Source organism: Perna viridis, chromosome 2 (assembly GCF_037379345.1).
Source record: "Perna viridis isolate PV_CMFRI_1.1 ecotype Kerala chromosome 2, ASM3737934v1, whole genome shotgun sequence".
Classification (NCBI taxonomy): domain Eukaryota; kingdom Metazoa; phylum Mollusca; class Bivalvia; order Mytilida; family Mytilidae; genus Perna; species Perna viridis.
Window position 1 is genome coordinate 59953607 of NC_142446.1, and position 18880 is coordinate 59972486.

Here is an 18880-nt window from a genome sequence, read left to right on the forward strand (position 1 = left end):
GTATATTTGACCATTATTTACCTGAACAGAATTAAGACAAATAATTATTGGTAGTATTTTCCAGTAGACATTGCATTTATATTTAGTTTAAATGTGAAGTTAAATGCACTACATGTTATACCATTTTCCCATAAGTTCAGATTATTTTATTACGTATTTAAAACATGTAATAAGCAAAAATTCAGAGAATTTTTAATATGAACAAGGGGAAGCATATCACCTGTGCAAAATATTTTATTTTTAAATCTTGCATTACAGAGAAATCATGAAAATAGTCTCCCTTTGTTTCTGATTTGTTGACTGCATATTGCTATGTTAATTTATGAAATATTTATACTTATTGATATCATTTTATGACTTTTTACTCTCCCACAGTTTCAAAACATTTAGCAGTTTCTAGACAATAAGTATCAGGATTTGGACATTTTAATTTTTACATGTTGGTCAAGAAAAGTGATAAATTAAGGTTTCATGCCAAAGAGCAATTAACAGATCTTAACAGGTTTTACTAAGGTGGCAAGATGGAAATAAAGCTGTTATTTTCTAAATAGTAACATAATTATCTTACTTGATTGGTATTTAAGTTAATCCCAGTTGTCAAGGATCAGAGCCTTTGAAACATGTTTTTGGAATAGTATTATACCACGGATTGCAACATTATGTAGTTAAAATTCTTGCACTATTCTGGACCTGTACAAATGTACATATGGATATTTGTTATGACTGTTATAAAATCAATTTGTACATAGTATTAACTATTATTAGCTAGTGCTGGTTATGTGTCTGATCAAAGAAACTTACTACATTAAACCATGAGCTAAATCCCCCATCCAACAACATTTAAGGACAATCTGATCCAGGACATCACAAAATAGACACCATGCCTACCCTGTGCCCCTCATCCCCTTCACATACTCACTCACTACTCTACACCCCAGTAAGAATAGTGTCAGGTAAAACAAAAGTATCAAAAGTGGATGACTCAGAAAACTGTGTTCAGATTTCCCTAACAAATCAACTCAATAATGAACTGATCAGAGTCATTTGTATTGATTTCTATGCATAGTTTATTTTGACCATTGAAGTAAATTACAAACCAACATTCATTTTTGGCCAAGTTGCACTTGTGCAAATTGGCATATAGAATGGAGAATGTTGGTCTGGCGGGCAGGTGTGGAAAATACTTTTGTAACATTTTTCTCAACATCTGCATGTATAAATTACAGCCACTAGATACTTAGTAGTACTAATAGTTACCAAATTTGTATGCAACACTTCAGTAAGGGGTTCCATATCCTCTGGGATGCGATTTCTGATCTGTTGCATTTTTACTTCTTGTTTACCAACTTTATTCCAAAATAAATGATAGATACACTTTAAGCTACAAACAGTATTTTGCGGCAAACCGGTCATTTATGTCTGCTTCATTCATGGATTTTTCTATCAATCCTCAAAGTACATGGGCCCCCCTGTGCACCCCCACTTATCAGCCAAAATATGATTTTCAGGTACCTTTATACCTCCCAGTTATGAATCATTTTGTCTCCAAAAATAAACTGAAGCATTTTTGTGTTTACTTGTCACTTTTTGTACCTCACTGAGGCGAAAATCCGTTTTTGGGGTTTTTCTATTCTTCTAAATTAACTTCTTTTTTTTACGAAATGAAGTAAACTGACATATATAGTTGATTTTCAAAAAAGATCAATGTTAGGGGCAATATGTAAAACAATTAGTTCCTATTTATATCAGTAGCTTTTCTAATGTGAAGTGTTAATACTTCTTACACATTTGACAGAAATAAATAATGTGATATGTTCATACTTGACTTGATATAAAGATTTAAAAGTAACAAAATTGGTTGTCCTACAAGTAATGTTTGTTGTTTTATTTGAAAAATAAACAATTTATTGACATGATGGAAAATAAAAAATAGCTTAGGTTATAGCAAGTTAACATTAAGGCTAGTTCACTAAAAGAAAAAAAAAATTTTAGAGCAAATTTAACAATGTTTTAAGGTTACATTTCTTGTTTGAAACACAAGTGTGAAAATTAATTGTTTTTTTCATATAAGTGTATTAAAATACAATTTCACAGAGTTCCAGTAACATGATGGACACCATTTGGTAACATATCAAACAATCATCCAATTTTTTCCACTCTCTGAGATTTCATAAATCCTAGAAAATCACATTATCAAAATAAGAAAACTAAATTACTACTGACGAAAAAAATAACATAATTAATGAATACAAATTAAAATGCACAATTTTTGTTTAGTCAGTAACAGAATGGACAAATAAAGTAACAAGAGAAACGTGAATTATAGATCAAGTGTGTCTAAATGATAATTTGACTGTATGAAAGGATTTTCATTCAAAATTGTCTGTTCTGTTACAATATTGTCTATTGTGTTTCTACAATGTCCTTCATGTAACATGTACAACCAATTTTGTCAATTTTTTGTGAAAAATAAATACAATGAAACATAATAAAATCACACATTTTGTACATTTTATATATATATTGCTTATGATGTAGTAAAACCTGGAAGCATTGATGCATTTTTGATCAAACACATAAAAAAGTCCTACAAATTTGAAAGTTGGTAGAGAACACAGTTTGATGTATATTGTTAACTGAAAAAATATTGTATTCATCAAGATCGAGTTATTTTTGTATAGTCTTGATAATTATGCAGCATTTTTTTTTATGTATTAATTAATGATGGCACGACTAAGGCAGGTTAGTCATGAAGGCAAGACTAAGGGGGTAAGTCATGATGGCATGACTAAGGGGGGTTAATCATGACAGCATGGCTAATGGGGTTAGTCAGCATGATTAAGGTGGAGGGGGGGTAGTCATGATGGCATGACTAATGGAGGTTAGTCATGACATTGCATACGTAAATAGCACAAGAATGAAATGAGTGTGTACAAGATAAGGTATGTTACTGTGTTAGCAAGGTACATAATATGAAGTAAAGAACTTTGGGTTTGTGACTGAGTAAATTTGTTCAAAATTCTAATTATCTAACAAACTAACAAATAGAACATATCTATGCATATGAACAGGAATTCCAAATTTTATAATAATTCCAAATTTAATTAATACCTTGTTTTATACATTATACTTACATGTTTTGGTTGTTTTTAAGTTCATTCTTCACAAAATTTGCAAAAATTCATTCACTTACTGGAATTTGAAATTTCATCAGGATTAAGTTAAACCTTCAATATTTCAAATTGCAGATTTAGACAAATTCTCATCCATAATTAATTGCTGTTGACTTAAAATATTTATTAGATGTGTTTAAAATAAATAAATCAGTAAAAGTAGATCAAACACAATTCATATATAAGTGCCTGACTCATTTGTCTACTGAAAGATCTTGAAAGTTATTCAGTGTTACATGGCTTCCAGTATGTTCATGTTATGAGAAAAATAACCAAATGAAAATATAAACATATTAAGGAAATGACTAATTCATATTACAAGATACTTTTTAAAATGAAATGTGTACATGTTATCTGAGTAAAATATATTCAACGTCATCTGTAAGAGTTTTAGAAAGTGTTTCTTCTGATGTTATTCAAAATAGTGCATTATTATAATACTATAAATAACAGGTTCCCATTGATGAATTTATGAATTTGGTAAGAAAATGCATTTTCTATCAGCATTTTCTATCATAAGGCACAGCCCATTTTTTCTTCTCGAGGGGGGAGGGCTAAGATTTTATGTCAAAATATATTTTTTTCAACAGAAGCCGAAGTAAACCAGATAATCATGTCGTTTTTATAATCTGACATTTAATTACAGGTCTATGACTGAGGTAACAAAGCAAAATAAAAATTAACCTCCATAACTACTGTAAACCTGGAAATTTTCTGTGCAGTTTTATTTTTGCTATTTTCGTGGTAAGACCCGTAATACAAAAAACTATTTTGAATACTTTCTTCGAGCTACATCATACTATGATTTGAGGAACAATTGTGAATTCAGAACTGTGCTAAAACATATTCATCATAGAAACAGCTAAGAAAAGATGGTGCGAAAATTTCTGGGTTTATAGTATTTGGACTACTAAGTTAAAAAAATTATTTGAAAATATAAAAATGTAAAGTACAATACATATACTGTATTTTGTTTCTGTCAATGGCTGAGTAAAAAAAAATTAAATATCCCCCCCCCCTTTTTCCCCAACGGTATAAAAATGGTGGGAAGATTAGGGAAAACAGGGACATTATATGTCTGAGGAAAAGATAACAACTCGGTCAAGCTAGATCCCCAGTACCACATGATTTTGATTATGCTCATTTTTTATGCTTGGATACTTCCTTAAATCATCTATAGTATATACTGTATACTAAAATGTAGTGTACTGCAACCTGTCTTGCAACACATCATCAATTGAAACTACATGGCCATTTCCACTATGCATATTTCCTCTAATGTGTAATTGTAACATTGTGAAATACTTTCCACCGAAAAATAATATCAAATTTAATCCAGGGGTATTTTATAATAGTTTAATGTTTTCCATGACTATTAAATTGTTTCCTTACTCAACCTTAAAATGATTAAACGTTTAAGTGTTTGAAATGGTTTTCTTCAAGGGTACTATAAAAAAAGTGGGACTTGGTTTGTTGTTGGGTAAAAAGAGTCCACAGCGTTAGGTATTAACGATAAGGATAATATGACATGTTACCCAGGATGCTTTTAGAGACTAATATTCATCCAGGATGTTTTCAGATATTAGTAAGTATCCTGGATGATATTTCATTGGATGTTTTACACATAGTTTTTCATCCAAGATATTATTTAATTTTTAAAATGTTATCCATTTTATCAAGAGTATGAATTCTGTTCACTCTTCAAAATTAATGTGAATTATAATCAGGATATTATTTACTGTTACATGTAATTGTATGAAATAAGATCCTGTGTACAATAATTAATTCTGTTCACTCTATGAACTATTTTCTGGATATTATTTAATACTGTAATATGAAATAATATCCTTTGTACAATTAGGGATACCTCTAGCTTTTTCATTATAAACTATAGACTAGTAAATATCATTGTTCAAATAGTGGAAACAGTTTAATAGGTGTGGAATTTTTTTCATAATGAAATAATATCCTCTGGAAAAAAATTAATGTGAAATAATTTCACTGGACAAGATTTCATCTGAATAGTATTATGTCTTACATGTACATAATCTGTACAGGAGGCTGAATAGGACTTAATCTTTTTGTAATCAAAATAAATTTTGTGTACACAAAATTAAATTCTGTCTTAACAAAATCATTTTTGTTTTACAAAACTGTAATACAAACTTGTTTTATGATAACTTCATTTTTGTAGACAAAATTCAATTTTGACAAACAGGTATGCAAATATTAACTTATTTGCATAGAAAGTTGACTTTTGTTACCTGATATTAAATTAAATCAAACAAGTCAATTTTGTAAGATAAAATTGAAATTGTATGCAAAATGTTGATTATTACTTAGCATACTGTGATTTTGTAATTAAAATTAATTTTTTGTGGAGACAGAAATGAAAATTTAATACAAAAGTTAATTTAATATGCAAATTGGTTTACAGAATCCTTTGGATATTCAAATGAATATCTAAGGCCTCTGTTGTGAGAGAAAACAATGTGGAATATTGTGACAAAATTTAATTTTGTCGTAATATTTCTCAGTTTTCTATGCAAATTAGTTCACAGATTCCAAATTAAACTAATTTGCATACAAAATTGACTATCGTTACCATCCAATATTCAAATTGGGTAACAAAAGTTAAGTTTGTGACACAAAAATGTATATTGTCATGACAAAAGTAACTTATGTCCATTGTTTGACAAAATTAAAATTTGAAGTATGTTATAAATTTGGTTAATCTGAACTCATATTTATTGAACAAAACTCACTTTTGTCTGTACAAAATAGACCTTTTGTATTAACGATGGGCTAGTCGATGAGCCTGCGTAGAGCTCGCTCAATAAACACTTCCGAGAGGAAAAATCTCTTGTCCTACCCAAGTCCTACCTCGCGAAAGTGTATATTGTGCATGCTCACCAACTTAGTTACCACAAAAGCCAAAAGGTAACCCCTTTTGGGATTCAGTCTCCGGATCTGTTTTCTGATTTGACCGAAGTCAGAAAACAGCTACGAACACTGAATCCCAAAAGAGATTACACAAAAGGGTCTATTGAATTTTGAGTACAAAACCGCATGAGTCCCATTCGGCGCCCTGTAAATTAATCCGAATTTCCTCTGACCCTGCAACCCTCCTCTTTTTTATTTGGATATTGATATGTCGGGTAATTACGGAAGCCGGTTAGGGTCATTTGAAAAAATAAATATGTCGAAATTACGACATAGCTATGTCGAAATTACGACATAGCTAAGTCGAAATTATGACGTACTATGTCGAAATTACAACATAGCTATGTCGAAATTACGACATAATATGTCGAAATAACGACATAACATACAGGACTGTCGCGGGATTTCCGGAAAACGAAGCAATGGCGACCGGTGGAAAGAAGAAAGATATGTAAATGATATTTCGATATTTTTACGCGTTATTATGCCAGTGCAGAATATTCATGTATGTATCATAATGACTATAGCATATCTCTAGATGATACTACTTATATCTTTATGTTATAAAATGTAGACTAGTTCGTAACCATACAGAGCATTTTTTATCCCCCAGTCGTTCTCTGAAAAACTACATTTCATGAAATTATATAGTCATGCGTTTATTTTCAACAAATTACATATCACATTGCTTTAAATGAGTTTTATTTGGAAGAAGCGTTTAGTTATTGATAAAAACGTGCATAGATGTGGATATATAATGTATTTGGGTAAGTATGGACCTTTCATATACCCTAAAAACCCTTAAAAATCAATGTCACCGACATAGGTCTGTGATTTAAAGACCTGTATTAGATTAAAGCTCACACTGTCACATTTTGGCTATCCTGTTTTACTACATTTTCATATAAACATAGTGAAACGGTAATATATGTATCAAATGGAATCAACCCGTACTTAAAACGGCTATGTACGTAGCTATACGTAGATTGATATGTGACCAGTCCGGTTTGTATTGGTCTGCACAAAACAAACGGTACGAAAATTTAAACGTACTAAAACTTAGAAAAGGGTATCGCAAATGTATCAATGCGTACTAAAAGTGTATTAATGCCTAATAAAACAGTAGTCCAAAGGTGTGACTGCATTTGAGTACGAAGTTGTTACGTTCTGATAGGTTTTGTTAAATTATGTTATGTTAGATGATACATATTTTAGGCTATACTATGCAGAGGTATTATTGCGCTTGTCGTGCGTTTTCCTTCGCATTTACCATTGACGACATTGTTACTACGTAAAAATCTACGTTTGACAGAATTTTCAGCATTGGTTGCATAAATCTGCAATACGAAGAAAATATTGTGAACTAGAAGAGCACGGTTTGCCAATTTCGGTTCGTGTTTGCATAAACAAAGATTGAATATAAAGATTGATTTTATGCTTCATCTTTACTGATTAGTCAATATAGGTCTCCGAATAATAACAGAATAACCTTGTAAATCTGAGGAATGTAATTATGAACAATTATGGTATATTGCAAATTTGAAAGTTAGTTACTTGAGCTTTTGCTTTGCTGATTTATGAGTATATCACCAAAAAGATTGAGTTATGTATGTCGTTTCAAGTGATATTTATAAGTTAAAACGTGGTGACACGTGACAGTACTAGAATCTACGTACAGAACTTTAAAGCGTATCATAGCGTACTAAAACGTATTTGAAACGCACCTTACCGTACTTCAAACGTACTGAATCCTAGCGAAACGGAGTAAGATGTACATTATACGTGACAAAACGTTTTGACACCTAACACAAAAACCTGAATCATCCGTAACATAGAGTAAAAGTTCGTAGAAAAATGTGAAAAAGTGTTTAACAGCTTAACAGTATAATAATTATTGTCCCTTATAAATGACAAAAGATCAAATAAACGTAGCAAATTAAAGCGTACTAAAACCTAGCTGGCGAAACGTGACAGTGTTACTGGGGAATAAATCGTAGATGGAATATCACACAGCAAAGGTGGGCAACGGCCAAAAAAACATACAATTTTTTTTTTATTTCTGGTGTGATTTTGAAAAAAAACATTATGTTCCTCAATAAAATCTCTGCCTTGGTTTTTAATTAGATTTTTAATAGCTCTTATGGTTTCTGGGTAATTAAGGGTCAAAGGGGCCGAATTTTCATTTTTCATTGGAATTGAATGATTTCTTCTCTAAATGTAGCTTTAATCCACGGCTTTCAGTAATATGGCAACGGATTTGATGTATCTTAAATCGTTGTAATGCCAACTTATAGAGGCCAGAGTTGTGCAACATGTATGACCAAAAGTTTAATTTTTGATTCTTTGTCTGATTTGGGAAAAAAAATCATGCAATGTTTTTTTATTAAAGAATACAGTATGTACTACATGTGACAAAGATGCGTAGACAATCCACAATTCTCTTCATGTGTCCAAGGCAAATTACTGTCCATATAGGTCCCCCAATATTCTCTGTGGTATCATGCTACACTCGGCATAGCTTTTTAATAAAAAAAAATCATTATGGCCGGGGAAATTTGGAAGTATATATTCTGGCCTCCATACTTGATCAGTAGATAGATCTCGGCTACACGTAGTACAATAGGATTATTATGAATTAGGTCACCTTGACCTACATTTTCTGCTTGAGCGACTTGGTTAAAACGATCGGAGGCATGCTTGGCTCCACGTGCTTGGCTCATAGACACAACTTCTAGTTTTATAAAATATTGAAAGGGGGTGACCATATCATGTATCCCATTTTGAGAGGAGGACTTGTAAGATTTATTGAATAAATGATTTAAACCGGAATTGTTCGAAAACTACGAGAGAGTTAAGTTATTATTCCAAATTAGAACTTTTCTTATGTATGAAACAGTTAGAAGTTTAATAAGCTTCATTTCATTAAAACAGGTCATATTTACTTCATGACTTGTGGGGTAATTATTAAATTGAAACTCGGGGAGGTAAAACTCGGCTAAATGTCCCCAACTTGGGGATAGTGAACCACATTCAATTTTATTGGGCGTTTCTTTTCCTTGTCACTATTAACCCCTTGTAAATCTGGTACATATGGTCTCAGTATCGTATTAATTTTTCCATAGACTTCTATAGTGAAGTGCATATTTTTAGGATTTTTAAAAAAAATATGCAAATTGATTCAATAAAACTTTCACTTATGTAGCATTTCTAAGGACATGTGAAAAAATAATTTCCCACAAAGAAAATAGGGCGAGTCCACGTAGTCTTGAACTATAAATAGCCATTTTCCCTACTTTCACTTTCGTTTTGCACTCACCAAACCAACCTTTTCAGTGGAACATTTTTATGATATTATGTTAGATTTTCTTTTAAAAAAGTTCTTCATCTTACAGTGTGATGTTTGCTCTATTTTATAAGTCATTGTTCATATCTTTTGACAAAACATTAGTTTGTAGAGAGGCAAAAAGAAAATGCACTATATTTTTATAGCATCCATGTTTTGACGTACACCCGCTCAGGGATATGCAATACAATACTGGTACCATATCGACAAGACCTACAAAATGAAATGTATTTTTGTCGTAGGTTTTCTCTTTATTTCACATCCTGGCGTTTTAGTTTTTTCCATTAGTACTTATATTACTTTATATATAAGTACTAATCAGTTGCGGATCCAGAAATTTTCATAAGAGGGGCCCACTAAACAGGGCCAAACATTGCCCCCCCCCCTCTGGATCGCTAATGGAAAAAAATTGTAGAATCAAGTGCCTGATATAAGTTCATTTAAACATGAACCTCTTATGCTAGGTCAATGATACTTGGTATATAGTTGCATTAACATCACTTGATAAACAAATTCAAAGCCGCATTATGCATAAATCCCCCACAGTCACCGATCAATCGACTTTTAGAATTTAATGTTTTTCTGCTTACATCAGTTGAACATGAACAATGTATATGATAGGTCTATAATATTTAGAATACAGTTCCATAAGCATCACCACATCACAAATTGAAAGCCGCTTCATTCATAAACATGCTCCACTCCACCCAAATGTTTTTGATAAAGAATCAGAACTGTCTTTATTTTTTTTTTGTCTAGAATATCATTAAGTTCAAGATCACAAGAAAGAACCCTGTTACTTATTTTCGCAAAATAAACGAGTTTCTTTATTAAAAAAAAAATAGAAATGGCACAAATTAATAAAATTTCATCCTTTGGATTTTTTAGACATCATATAAAGACATTACAATTGCTAAATTCTATGAAATGATTTTTTTTTTTTTTTTTTTTTTTGCTATGGGAAAAATTGCTTCTCGAATAAGAATGGGTGAGGGCAGTAAGTCCAAATATAAACGTCACGTTTAGAAAATGCTGAATAATGACCGAAAAGCTATTATAAAGGTAAAACATGATACTCTAAATTGTATTGTGGTAACGTTAGCTATACTGATGACCAAATTAAAGTCTTGAATGATAATAAGTTGGTAAGTGCAAATAAAGTGCCATAGTAATGAGGGGGTGAACAGTTGGGCCTTTTCACCCTACTCCCTCTACTCCTCTAAATTCTGCACTTTTCTCCCACTATGCCCACCACCAGTAATTAATTGCTCCCACTATCATATCATAAGCTATATGAAAAGCATGGTTTATCTACCAAAAAAATTACATCCACTTCCGAATTAAAATAATGCATGTATTCATGGCTTTTACCCTTGTTTACTTAAATTTTATGAAGCTTCAAATGGTTATAAACATTTGCAGGGGCAATGTGCTAGAAATAGATGAATATATGTTTTTCCCATGAATAGTTATACCCCCAGCAAACACATTTTGGGGGTATATAGGAATTACCCTGTCTGTCCATTGAAAAGATTGCCATAAGGGCAGTTCCTTCTAAAAAACCCCTTCATGGATTTTGATGAAACTTTGAATTATTCTCACATATCACTTACGGGCTCACAATATGTCTAGTCTAGTATGTTAAGGACAAGTTGATCCCAGAGGTAAAATGCCCTTCTGACAACCCTTTTTCCTGTGGTAGTGGTAATCACAACTAATTTTGAAACCCTCACATTTCAAAAGATACATTCAAACTTTCTTTTGCATAATGCTAAAAAAACATAAATGGTCTTCCATTTTGAATGCAGAAAATGAAACTTTATTTAGTATCCACTCAATCTTTTGTTCCCAATTGCACAGTGAACAGTCACGGTATGTCTCTTTATACCCCTGCAAACTTTTGGGGTATATATAAATCACCCAATATGTCTGTCTCTCCACATTTCTTGTTAGCGCAACTCCTCTAAAACCACTGCACAGATTTTATTAAACTATACACAAACGAAGGACACCATATGGAGATGTGCATGAAGAAAAATAATTGAGCTCGAACATCATTGAAGGGAGATGTACATGTAGTTCGACTTTTTCAGTCATTATGGGGGGATATATAGATATTGCCCTGTTTATCTGTCTGTCTGTCCACATTTCTTGTAAGCGGAACTCCTCTTTAACCACTGCATGAAATTTGATTAAACTTAATATGAAGGAAGGACATCATATGCTGATGTGCATGAAGGAAAATAATTATTCTCTGATATCATTTAGGGGAGATAATTCAACTCTGACATTTTAGATGTTCAAAATTAAAGGATGGCCTCATAAGCACAACTCCTCCTTGGAAAATAATGTTCAATTTGAACAAAGCAACAACCGTTTGTTGCATGAGGCATGCAGGGGTTATCGTTTGTGAGTAGGCCCATAATATAATTCTTTCTGTACTATGTCAGTAATGAGCAAGTAGATTGGCTGTTGTTTTGAACTGATCTATTTCTTTTTTATACAGAAAATCTCGGGCTTACATATACTTATCATGAATTTGATACTGTCAAGTTCATGTTATGAATTTATTAGCTGAAAATGATAAAAATAAATGTTGTTTTCTTGTAGATTGATCAGCATATACTTCAAACTATTTCTGGTGGTTCTTTATTCCTTAAACTCAAAGAGAGTTTATTCCTTTAGCTGGAGACCAATTTCTTTTGAAAGAATTCTGTAAGAGAGGGCTGAAGGGGTCAGCACAAGAAAAGAAATCTTTAATGAAAACTTTGAGTCGAAAACTCAACATACAGAAAAACAAGAGTGATTCAGAAGAATAAGAAGAGCCTACTCTCTTTAGTCCCATCTCTTTGGAAACAGAAATGCTTTAAAGCAAACTAGGAAAGTTGAAATTGGTTGGATTAATTTTGATGTAAGTAATAAAACTTTCAAGCAAGTAAAAAAGAAAAAATTGTGGCAGCACAAGAAAGTTTGACCTTCCCAAATGCTTTAAAAAGAAAGAATTAGTTGAAAAAGCTAAAGCCATTTTTTTCCCTGAAGGGAAAAACAAACTAGGATCTTCTGACCAGTTTGAATTCCAACTTTGTGATTTTTCAGAGGATGTAATAGAAGGTGATGACACCACTGAAGAATGGTATGAAAAAAACTGGTGTTAATATTCTGAGATTTTATTTGGCCACAACATCAAAACTGCCGAAAGATTTTAACAAAGAGAAATCAGTGTATAAAGGTCAATCAAAGAGAGTAGATTTATCAGATGATGACTCTTTACCAGATCCTAATATTTCATGCAGTGGAACAAGTGAAACTGCAAATTGTATACTCTATGAAATTAATGTTCCACCAACTTTACCGGAATATATTTTTGATTCTGAAACAGAAAATAGAGAATCTGTCATAGAAGTAGATCCTGAGATAGTTTTTAATTTGGATGGTGCCCTTGAAAATGAAGGAGTTGTAAATGACAATGACAGTACTTTGCCATATGAAGCAGCAACCCTTTTTCCTAGTATTCAAATTCATCGTGGAGCAATGTCCTTGGTAGAGATGATTGGATATTTCAAAGATCCAGCAATATGTGACGATTCTCTATCAATTACAAGAGTTCTACCAAATGGAGAAACTGAAAAGGCAGAAGATTCAGGTGGTGTATTAAGAGACTTATTAAGTGAGTTTTGGCAGTTGTTTTATGAGAACTGTACTCTTGAGAGAACAGTTAAAGTTCCAACACTACGCCACGACTTTGGTGAAGAAGAATGGAAATCAGTTGCACGTATATTGGTATATGGGTTCAGAAAAACTGGATACTGGCCTATTCAGATATCAAAAACATTTCTTTCACAATGTCTTTTGGGTCATGAAACTTTTCAGATGGAAGAGCTTATGAATGACTTTTATAATTTTGCATCTGTACCAGACAAAGAAATTTTTGTTAAAGCATGTTCAAACTTTTCAGAAATAGACATGGATGTCTTAATTGAGGCATTGGACAGTCATGAGTACAAGAAAATTCCAAAAAATAACACTTTTAAAGTTATTCTGCAAGAAATATCCCACAAAGAGATATTACAATCACCAAGGTTAGTGATAGATTGTTGGAAGGATATTTTTGCTAATAACTACACAAGATTAAAATCAATTGATCTAAATGATATTTATGGACAGTTAGAACCAACCAATAAAAACGTAGTACAGATCCTTCAGTTTCCAGATCCAATGGATGCACAATCATCAGAAGTATCTAATTACCTGAAGAAATATGTGAAGAACTTAGATGATGGAACATTGAAAAAATTCTTAAGGTTTTGTACTGGATCAGATCTATTAATAAGTAGATGTATTAAAGTGGAATTTGCAGTTATGCAGGGTCTATAAAGGATGCCAATTGCTCACACATGCGGATATATACTAAAGTTATCCAAAATATATGAAAACTTTATGAATTTCCATTCAGAATTTGACAACATCCTAAGCGAGAACTTTTGGGTGATGGACATTGTGTAAACATATCATCACTTGGTGTTCATCATCATGTTGTTAAGTGAGAATACATGTTATTAGCAATGAAGATATTGTTGTATTTTTATACAACTCTTTTCTAAGCTAACTAGTATCATGAGTGTATTTCCATTTTAATATCGTAATTGATAATTTTTTACAGTATTTCCTTTATCACAAAAATCCAAGTGGTTGAGAAAACTTTACTTGACAAAATTAAACTCAGCTCAACATTATCTACAAATATGATCTCCTTATAAGAATTATTCTTATTTAACATCAGAATTGAGGATTTTCATAGATTTAAATAAACCTTACACTAGTTCGGGCTTAAGCTAAATAGCAAATGAGATGTTTTAAAAGACCTTGTGATCTTGTTGAATGTTTGATTTGTTTAGTATGAACTCTAATTTCACTTTTATTTATTCATTGTTTTATTTTACTTCATGTATCGATAAAGAATACATTTGATTTGCAATAAAGACATTGTTGCAATAATGTCAATTATGAACTTGTAAACATGTATGAATTTTATATTGAGTCTTGAAGCTAAAGCTAAATAGCAATGAAGTATCGGCAGACCAGATAAGACTTCCGTCAATACATAATTATATATCAGATTGTACATTTGATTTGCAATAAAGGCATTGCTTAATTTTAATCTTGTTAACATGTATAAATTTTCTATTGAGGCCAGTAGCTGAATCTAAATGGCAAATGAGGTACATACATGTATGTATCTGTAGACCAAGGTGTGACATTCCAGCTAATAGATGTGGAACATGCTTCATGATTTTGTTTTTTCATATATACTGCAATAACCTTGTCTGTCTGTCTGTCTGTCAGTCTGTCCGTGTATTACACTTTTTTCTAACAGATTTCTCAGCTTCTACAGGAGAGAATGCTTAGTTATTTGGTATATTACTTTCTCATGATGACTTGTACCATGTCTCCCTTTTTTTCAGGTTTTTTGCTAATCTACCTCCATTTTACCAATCTATTTTGTAGTTTTTTTAGATCTGCATGATGTAAATTTTTGAAACAGACTAATCAGCTGCTATTGCAGGGAATACTTAAATATATGGTATATTGCTTTCTTGTGATAATTTGTACTGTGTTCATTTCCCAGCTTTGATTCAAATTGTTGAGTGGGGGGGTATTCTTAGCATGATGTAGGTTTCGACATCTTGTTTAATTTTATCTGCCAAGAACACCCGATTATCAATAAAGACATTGTTGCATTTAAATGTTATTTTTATTGTACTCAAAACAATCAATTTTGGTTGTATAATGCATTCACCTTTTCTGTATATTTGTCTGACATGTAACAACTTTGCACTTACATTTACCTCACTTTACCCAATGAGTCATGGGCGACCCCAGCAATTGAAAATAGTTTGAGTTTAAAAGTGCATTTAAAGGCATTTCCCATTCCAAGGAGGCCTAAGGATGTAGAAAACAGTTTTTATACCCCTAAACTGAAGTTCGGGGTATGCCAGTTTTGTTCGTCAGTCCTTCTGTCTGTCTGTCTGTCCGAATTTACATTATCTGTTAGTCCTGCTAGGACGATGATAATAAGGGTGCATTAGGATTATGTTGTTCCACATTTATGGTTTTTATATGTATATGACCGCAGTCATAGCCCACTGAACATGTGTAACAGGCAAGGCATATTTCTGTGTTTACTGTTTATTTTCTGTACCATCTTTTGTCAACTACCGTTTTTAGATGGTGACGTCCACTTCTAACCATCCTGTTATATATTATATGGTGTTTACATATCACAATTGGTTAGATTTGCTCGGATTTCTAACAGAGTTTTAAACTTCAAAAAAGAGTAATCAATTGCAAGGCAACCAAGATTCTAGCGGAAATCAAAAGAATGTAATCCAAGGACAAAGACCAGGAATGGAAAACAGAGAAACACAACAAAGAACATGATGTGACCACCCGCATTGGAAGAATTGGGATTGATATTACATACGGTTAGGGTATAGCTCTTTGCGGGTTTAAACTGGTCTGGAGCTGGCATGTCAGTTAACTTGCTAGTAGTCCTTTTCTTGTACATTTGTATCACGTATAAACAGTTGAAACTGTTTTAACAAGGGATTCTGGCGTTTTTTAACTGATTTAAGTTCGTTTATTTGTGTAAAATTTTTCCAGTGATTAGATTTTACAGTTGTCTACTATACATGACAAATATGTTGTCGTACCAGCAGATAAAGCCCAAAACAGCATTGTTTTTGTCTGCAAAACGTTTTACATCCAATGTTTATTATCAGAGATAGACGTAGAAAATAATAGCAGTGATAATACCTATACTGCTACCACACTCTCCAAAGAAGAAATTGTGGAAAACCATGAATCTGCTGTCCTCTTTTGGTCCTCTACCAAGGACGATGATTGTGATTTACCGTCTATGTACTGGATTCCTTAACTCCACAAAAATCCATACGAACAAGGTTACATATCTGGATCTGCAAAATGTACCACCAAACCTCTTTCAAAACTTTTAACTTCTATACTCTGCAGCTGTCAAAGAGGGTCTGCAGTCCTACCACAACACTTGTTACTCCCGTAGTGGTATCAATTCAATGTGGATCCTGAAAAAAATCGAAAGATCTTTTAGAGACAATCAGTTCAAGACTATTATCAGAATATAATAGCTTTAAAACCTATGATTTTTCAAGACTGTGTACTTCTATTCCCCATACCAAGTTAAAATCCATACTTAAAACATTATACATCATTGTTTTTCCAAAAAAGATGGTACACCTAGATACAAATATATGGTTCTTGGTTGAGATTCCTCATACTTTGTGAAAAATAATTCCTAATCATCTACCAAATATGCAGAAGGAGATATTTACAAAATGCTGTAATTTTTAATCGACAACATATTTGTCCAGTATGGTGGACGCGTTTTTCAACAAACGGTCGGCATTCCAATGGGAACAAATTATGCTTCTCTACTTGCTGACCTATTTCTTTACTCTTATGTGACTGACTTTATAGCTGATCCGATCCGAAAGAAAGAATATCGTTTAGCTAGATCCTTTAATCTCAGTTTCCGATATATAGATGACGTATTATCTTTAAACAATCCTAATTTTGGGGATTTGATACATCGCATCTACCCCAAAGAACTTGAGATAAAGGATACTACAGACACTGTGAGGTCAGCCTCATATCTTGACCTACACTTGGAAATCGATGGTAAAGGAAAACTATTGACCAAACTTTACAACAAACCTGATGACTTTTCATTCAGAATTGTCAATTTTCCTTTCATCTGTGACAACACCCCTACATCACCTGCGAGTTGCTCATTTGCTTTTGTTACTTTGTATGTATGATTTTAGTTACTTTGTGTTCTTTGTTGTGTTTGTCTGTTTTCCATGTCTGGTATTTGTCTCTGGATTACATTCTGTTGATTACCGCTATAACTTCGATTCTTTTAATTACTCTTTCAATACTGCCAGTTAACTCAGAATATGTTTATCTTTTCAGAAGCTTTCATCTTTATTATTCTTCTACAGTTGCACGAAGAAAAAATGTCAAAAAAAGGATTTTGACCCCTATGTTTAGTTCTTAGTTACAACGGCCATGTTCGGCCCGTGTTCTGAAGGTGAACAATATTACCCTCCATCAGAATTTTGCATAATTCAACTGTTTTTGGGTTATTTGCAAAAAATATGTATTTTGACCCCTATGTGCTATTTTAAGTAACAGGGGCCATGTATTTTCACAAATCAAAAATCCAAACTGTCATTTTGTGCAAGATACCCTACGAAACAATCATAAATACTTTCATTGAAGTCTTGGAAGTTGTTTCTGAGGAGAAAATTTTTGAAAGTAATAACATAAAAAACAGCAAAGAAAAACGTCCAAAAAAGATAATTCCAACATGGGTCAACATATTTTCACTACAATTAGACCACAGATAGATCTCATGTTGAACACTTTTACTCCGTCAGAGGTTGATTGAACTTTACGGTTTTTGAGATACATGTAAAACAACTGCTCTCTGACCCATATGTTTATTTTTAATAAAGGGAACATGATTTTAACGGATCAAAATCCAAACGGCCATTTTGTGCAGGATACCCTAAAAAATGACCGAAAATGAAGAATGTGATTTTTATGGTGTGGCCCCATTCAGGCCTCCTGTAGACTTAAATGTCAAACGGTATTTTCAATTTGTCAAAACTCACAACATTGAATTTTATAAGAAACGTATTAAAAAAAGAATCGTTAAAATTGAATACAAATTAAATCTTCTACATCATTTCAAATAAAGACCTAATTTACCCCTTTTGTCCCCCCTTTTTGCGAATGTAGAACGGTAGGGGCCAGTGACCCATAAAATAGACAGCTACCGCTAGAAGCAATAAACAATATATCAAAATTTCATTTAGTTAACTACATATAAAGTCATCGCAGGGAAAAAACCAACTACGACGACGACGACATCCTCATTGCATAATAGGACCGATCGTTTTTCTCCGGTCGTATAAATTCAACAAATCTAGTTTTATTTGACATCTTTTGCTTCTCATAAAATTTAAAATGCCAATGGCATAATTGAAATCAGATTGACTGATTTTGCAACGAAGAGTAAAGTCCTATTATTACCCCACAATTAAATTGAAGCTGCGATCAAATCTAGTATTACTAACAATCGCGCAAAATTAATTTGAACAAGGTCTCTAAAACCATGTGTTAAGAAGAAAGTGTGAATGACGGACAGACGGACGGAAGCAGACTTTTGACATCCCATTTTCGTTGCAATATGCATCGAGAATAAAAGGAAGCAACTTGACCTAAGATGAGAACAAAACGGCATATATATCAGATCATCAAATAATCTTTTATAATTGCATTGATTACAAGTCATGTAGAAAGCAATTCCTAAGGTTTGAGT

General features: G+C 32.5%; 1 protein-coding gene and 1 pseudogene across 2 annotated transcripts in view; one reads left to right on the top strand and one right to left on the bottom strand.

The window, feature by feature from the left end:
* The window catches only part of LOC148626291 (rap guanine nucleotide exchange factor 4-like), a 124771-nt gene extending 119451 nt beyond the window's left edge, over positions 1–5320 (bottom strand). The window contains exon 1 of the mRNA XM_088570174.1: positions 5212–5320. The gene's annotated coding sequence lies outside the window, so the exon portion shown is untranslated. The remainder of the gene's footprint in view (positions 1–5211) is intronic.
* A 1218-nt stretch (positions 5321–6538) lies between these two features.
* Positions 6539–15203, top strand: LOC148626292 (uncharacterized; annotated as a pseudogene). The gene is made up of 3 exons (XR_015920153.1): positions 6539–6567; positions 10562–10604; positions 12070–15203. The product of XR_015920153.1 is annotated as an uncharacterized LOC148626292 (transcript).
* The last annotated feature ends 3677 nt before the right edge of the window (positions 15204–18880 follow it).